This window comes from Bison bison, unplaced genomic scaffold (genome assembly GCF_000754665.1).
Source record: "Bison bison bison isolate TAMUID 2011002044 unplaced genomic scaffold, Bison_UMD1.0 scf7180017864238, whole genome shotgun sequence".
NCBI lineage: Eukaryota > Metazoa > Chordata > Mammalia > Artiodactyla > Bovidae > Bison > Bison bison.
In genome coordinates, this window is record NW_011494810.1 from 4,095,177 (window position 1) to 4,101,790 (window position 6,614).

Consider the following 6,614-nt stretch of genomic DNA (forward strand, 5'->3'; position numbering starts at 1 on the left):
CCCCGTGCGGCTCCCTCCTCCTCGGTCACTGGAGACCCCGCCGCTCCAGGGCGGAGCCAAGTCCCGGACTGGATTGCGCAAAGCGGACTCTCCTGCAACCCCGCCTACTTTGGCTGGCGTCTTCTCCGACCCAAAGGAGGGCTGCGGTCTCTGTGTGTGAACCGGAGCGAGCGAGGCGGAGAGAGGGAGAAACTACGCGCAGTGGCCGCAGGTGGAGCCTTGGACCGACTGGTCAGCGCCGCTTCCTTCCACCACTATTGCCCGCCCGCGGCGCGTTCGGTGGAGGTCCCGGCGGGGGCGACACCCGCAGAAGCCCAGCCCGTGCCTCCCCTCACCCCCGCATTTGCTCTTGCTGGGGGGAAAAAATCTCGGACAGCATTGCCGAGCCCTGCCAAATCAAAAAAATAAATAAAAATAGACGTAGTGCAGGAGCAAGTTACAAGAAAGGATTTGTTCATCGATTTTTTTAAATGGAAAAGTTTTAAAGGATGAGGGTAAGTGAACGGCGAGCCTTTCTGATTACTATATCAAGAGGTAAATTCCAGAAGTGACGGACGCTCTGCGCACCCAGATGAGTTGGATAGAAACCCGTACACTTAAAAATACACTTCGACGATATGAACTCAGCTATTAGTTAACGTACAAACAACACACGGTAATAAAGCATGTTAAGTAAGCAAATTAACTATAGTGCAAGAAATGCTGGTGGCGACGATCTGCTTTTAAACTTAGAACGTCTGTACACTGTTCTTAGACATAATTCTGTAAACTTCAGAAATAACACAGAATTCCAATGAGTATCCAACAGCTTCATGGAATAACTAAATCGCAACTTCTTCCAAGGCGCTTTTGTGTTACCATCAGGAGGAGAGTGGCAGACAGTCTTCCTCCGCTTGAAAGTTCAGTAACCCAAAAGTCCTACAGTTACAAGGCTTGTGCCCACTGGGCAGGCCACACGACGTCCCCCTGGCCCGGCCGTTGCGCGCTCCCTGCCTGCTGGCCGAAAAGACCGCAAAGGAGCACGTTGGCCCCCGCACCCAGGGGGCTTCTCACTTGGTTCGCGCTGGCGGCCAAGCAGTTCTCGGATCAATATTTACTAGTTATGGGGTCGGCCGAGGAAAGCACTGGGACGATCAGGGTCTCAGTCCCCCTTAGGCCGAGTTCCCTTAAATAAATGCATTAGAAACTGTACCTGTTCCCTAATTGGGGCTGCTGCTGCCTAATTGGGGCTAGGGCCACTAATAAGACCCCCTTCCCCCATTTTTTTTGCCTTTCGTACGGGCAACTAAAATACGCACAAGCATGCTAATGAAGGCTCATGAAGAATAAAATAAATGCACTCGTGACAACAGTATAAATATTGTCCACAAACCATTTAGAAAAGGTGAGGAAAATGGTTTGAGGGGAAAAGGTCCGTCTCCCTGCTGTTCGCCAAAGATGCCAGCAGGGGCCGCTATCCCCACCTTTCGCAGGCAAAAGCCGCCAGAGATCCGCGGTGGTGGGGGGTGGGGTGCTGCGGCCGTAGGTGCGCGCGCAGCCCCAGCCGCACGAGGCGCCAGCTCAGGAGGGGTTGGGGCTAGGGGGCCGTGGTCTTGTCTGCGCGCTTCTGCGGCCCGGGTGGCGACTGGCTCGCGGACATCCCTTTCGAATCCGGTCCGGACCCGGGGGAAGGGTCCCGGCTAGCCGTGACCGCTCAATCCTCTGCCGCGACTATTTAACGCCCTTGATTTCGACGTTCAATCCCGAGCTCGTCTGTGCGTCCCCGGCGCGGTCCCTCATGTCTGGCCCGGGGTTCTCCGCCGGCAGTCTCCATCCGGGCCGGATCGCCGAGGCCCCTTCTTCCTTTTCTGCCCCTGGTTTACATGCTAATTGTGTCTGGGAAAAGTTCTTTAATTGGCAGAATGAGGCAGAGCAAACGAATTGTTTCACAGGCTGAACCAAATTAATTCCTGGTTTAGCTTCTTCCCTTGGAGAAACAAACAATTAAACTGTCTTGTTTTATGGATATATTGGAAATGCCCCACATCGACTTTCAAGATATGTTTTTAAAGGGAAATTATTTTCATTATTAATACTTGCATGTTTAATTTGCAGTAACGCTGAGCCAAGAAGCAAGAGATTAAATTTACGTAATTTAAAATTAGAGAATACAGGAAGAAAAGAATTTGAGTTAACTTTTTGCGTGGCTGAGAAATACCGCCCAGAATCTTCCTCGCAAGGACTAGATCTGAAGTCTCACCATCCAATTAGGCACCCGTCGTCCTGACCAGGTGAGATGACATTTCCACCTGCCAGGGGAGAGATGCTCCCTGGGAGCTGGCAGAAAAGCCAGCTATTGTGTCGCTGCCTGACGCCCTCGGGGGAGCACCTGTGGGGAGCTGCCCTGAGAAACCTCATGACGTCATTTCCCCTTCTGCGCTGCGCTGACTGACTCCCAGAAGTCTGCCTTAACTTTTAAGTAAAACCGCTGCCCTTCCAGAGCCTTTGAAGTCTGCTGTCTACCCCGTCCCTTCAGGGAAAGAAAGTTAATGGGAGTTAAAAAATCACCAAGCGTTAGGACTAGAAGAAACCCTGGACTGTTTGGTAGTTAAGTGGCCTGGAGTGAGAACAGCCTTAGTCTCTGGAGGCCAGCTGTTTTTAGGTAACTTACTAGCTGGTGGTGACCTTGGGGGCAGTCACTAATTTTTCTGGAGCAGTGGATTCACTTGTTAATGGGGATTCGCTATTACTTTCTTCCCAGGGATTGTGTGAATTAAATAAGATGGAGAGTGTAAACGGCAGGGGTGTAGAGATAAAGGTTAACTAGCATCTATAAAGATTAACTAGCATCATTGTCATCCTTGCCATCCTCCACTTCAAACCTCCCACCACCGTTTTACAGGGGTCAGACGGAGGCGGAGGAAAGAAGGGGCTTGCTTTGTGTCAGTGCTGGGAGCTAGTCCATCGTAATTCCTCTTCAGTGCTCAAAAGACCACACCTGCTTTCCCCCATATCACCTGGAAAAAGTATGATGGAGGAAGAGGAGATGAAAATGTGAACTCAGGATTCTTTTAAAGATCACATCTAGTTATTTGATCTGATCTCTGCTATACCACTGGCCTCCCTGGTGGCTGAGTGGTAAATAACTCACATGTCAATGTGGGAGGTGGTGGGTCCCATCCCTGGGTCTGGGAAGATTCCCCTGAGAAGGAAATGGCAGCCCTCTCTAGTATTCTTGCCTGGCAAGTCCCGTGAACAGAGGAGCCTGGCGGGCTACAGTCTGAGGGGGTCACAAAGGCACATAACTTAGCGACTAAACTACAGCAGCTTTACCACAGAATGGAGTAGTGAATTTGGGGGAAATGTCTGCTGCTGCTGCTACTGCTGCTGCTAAGTCACTTCAGTCGTGTCCAACTCTGTGTGACCCTATAGACGGCAGCCCGCCAGGCTCCACCATCAGTGGGACTCTCCAGGCAAGAACACTGGAGTGGGTTGCCATTTCCTTCTCCAATGCATGAAAGTGAAAGTGAAGTCACTCAGTCGTGTCCGTCTCTTAGCGACCCCATGGGCTGCAGCCTACCAGGCTCCTCCGGCCATGGGATTTTCCAGGCAAGAATACTGGAGTAGGGTGCCATTGCCTTCTCTGAAATGTCTGCTGGTGCTTACTTATTGCTCAACTCCATGTGGGTGTTCCTGGAAGTTACATGAGGAGTACAGTTTGTACAAATAGGCCGTTATCACAAAGTGAAGTTAGTATCATGAAGGGAAATTAGTGTCTTTGGTGCTTGTCAGACCATTCTTCCTTCTCCCCAAAACTCTGAGAGCTTTGGAGGCTGTGCCCTGTGAATACATTGGTACTATTATCCACAGACTTTGTTTTACCCTACTCAAGATTTTAGCACCAGGCTTACTGTCCTCTTACCTGTCCCACCACCTGTCACCATTCATGGCAGTGTGAGCATCCACCTAACCATGCCTCTGCATTCTCAGCTTTTTGCCTTCCTCATCTACTCTGTCCTTTGTTCTTCCTCACCTCTACCTCCCACTCCAGGACTTCATTATTATCAGAAGAGGCTCCAGGTTCTAAATAACGAATTCTGACATCCTCTCTTTAATCACAATGGACTCTCCTTCCAGCTTACTTGCCTACGCACCTCCTCACACTCACCCTAATTGCAGGAAGCCTTCTGCCATTCTTTCCATCCATCCAGTCCCTGCTTCTTTCATTCCCCTCTGTGTCCAGGAGAGCTTCATAATAACTGTCTCTCTGGCGAACACTTTCAACTCCCTGACTCCTCTTTCTTTTGGTCACGCCCATCTGAGTGAATACCAGTCCTAAATTACAAAAATACCTTCCTTCTCTGCTCTTGGTTCTGGCAGCTGAAACCTACTAGAAAAACATTTCAAGCACACATCTAAGCAGGCTGTACACTCTGTCGTGAACCTGACTTGCTTCGTGAAGCTGCTTCATCATCATCTTCCCTTTCTTTGTGTTAGTCTGTAACTTTTCCCCCTAATTGGATAGTTCACCCTCAGTGTCTTCTACTTCCCTGAAAAAGAGTCCGTCGCGTGGGTGCTTCTTGCTTCTGTACCTATCATTTCCTGCTTATCTCCTCTTAGGGTGAAGGCAGTTCCCTTCTCCAATCTGAGGCCAAACTCTCCACCTGTTTTCAGATCATTTACACAGTCTCAGAAATTCTGCCCCACTGTCTTCATCTCCTCTGCATCTCCCCAACTACATATAAACAGGCTTTAGTCTCTCTCATCTTAGAAACAAGCCTTCCTTGTGTCTTTTGCGTTTTTCAGTATTCTCTTCTCTCTTCCAAAGATGAAGGATTGTTGATGATCACCATTGCCATTGTCTTCTCTCTTATTTGTCGTTCCTGTCTGGCTTCTATTCCCAGCGCTCCATTGCCAGGGCTTTTGCTTATGTCTTCAGTGACATCCATGACAGTAAATCCAGTGGACATTTTAAAGTTTTTATTGTATTTGAAGTCTTAGCAGCCATGCACACGACCACTCCTTCCTTTGGGAAATAGCCTTTGCTCTCTCCTGGTTCTCCTCCTGCCTCCTTTTTTTTTTTTTTTTTTTTAAACATTTGAGGCCGTTGAAAGATACAGAAAATTTTGAGGAATAATAAAACATTCCAGTTTTTACCATCCCAGAATTAGCAACTGTTCATATTCTTTCATATTTGTTTCTTGTCTTTATTGCAAGGAATGAAGCATGGTGTATAAAGCTTAGTGTCCATAGACTCAACACTGTCTTTCCACTTCTTCATATTACTCATGGTCTTGAGTTTCCTGTGCATCTTTATAGTTCCTTTTCTATACTTATATATAGATCATATGTACCCAGAACCAGTATATAGAGAAATATTTTTGGTGGGGTTTTCCCCCAAATTAACATAAATAATATCCTGTTCACTCTTGTCCTCCACATTGTAGCTAGAGCAATCTGTGAAAGTTGTGTATCTGATCACATCACTCCCTGGCTTAAAACACTGTGATGTCCCCAAACCTTAATAGGACCTTCAAGCCTGTACAGGACTCACTTCTAGCCTACCTCTCTGCTCTCATCTCTCTGCCAGGCTCCCATGCCCTTCTTCCCTCACAGGATCACTGGTGTGGAAAGTTCCAAGCTGCTTTGTAACTACACACCTACTCTGCAACACTATCATCTTCCCCTCTTTACCTGGCTAACTCCTACCCATCCTTCAAGTTTCAGCCCACATGTTTCTGCTCGAAACAGACTTTCCTGATACTCCAGAAGGCATCATAACCCCTCCACTATGTGTCCTTAAAGTACCCTGCCCAATCAGTCCATCTGTCACAGCTAGAGGTAATTTTTGGTCCAGTAGCTTATTGAATGCTTCTCTTTCCTGTCACATCACAAACTCTTTGAGTCATAGGACTACATATCTTTCATTTCTCGTATACCTCTAGCACCTAGCAGACAGTAGGGGCCTGGTACCTAAAAGACAGGGTGAATTAGTGAAAGCGGAGAGTTCTTTTTCAGGGATTCAATTGGAAAAGAAATAGATGGTTGGATGGGACCACTTTTAAGCACCACTTAAAAAGGGGGGGAGGACAAGAAAATTATTTTGAGATTTCAGTTTTCAAGATTAACAAAATCTAGGCTTTCCCCCCCATCATAGAACTTTCAGTGTATGATGTCTGACTTGTTTTTTGAATGAGGATAAAAGGGTTTACAGATGTGAGTGGTGAGTAAATACCACGGTTACAAAACAAGATGCTTGAAAATGAGGTGCAATAGGAATAGAAAGGTAACCCTAAAAGACCACCGGTGGAATGAGATAAAACTGTAGTTTGAATCCCCTGGGGACGATGTAAGAACATCTCTGGGGACTGCTGTCCCAGCAGGCTGGAGTCTGCTAACAGTGATTTACTGTCTGCCCATCGTGAATAGCTTCACGGGTGGCACCCTCTCCGTGTGTAACAATTGTGCCACTGTCCCAGAGGGCCGCTTGACCTCCATTCTCTCCTGATATCGAATCATTGTTTGGGAAGTGAAGAGAATGGTAGATTAGAAATAAGGCCATGAATGAACAATAAATGTTAACTAACCAGAACTCTGTTTTTGTCCCTCACAAGAGCTCTTTACATTTAATCAAA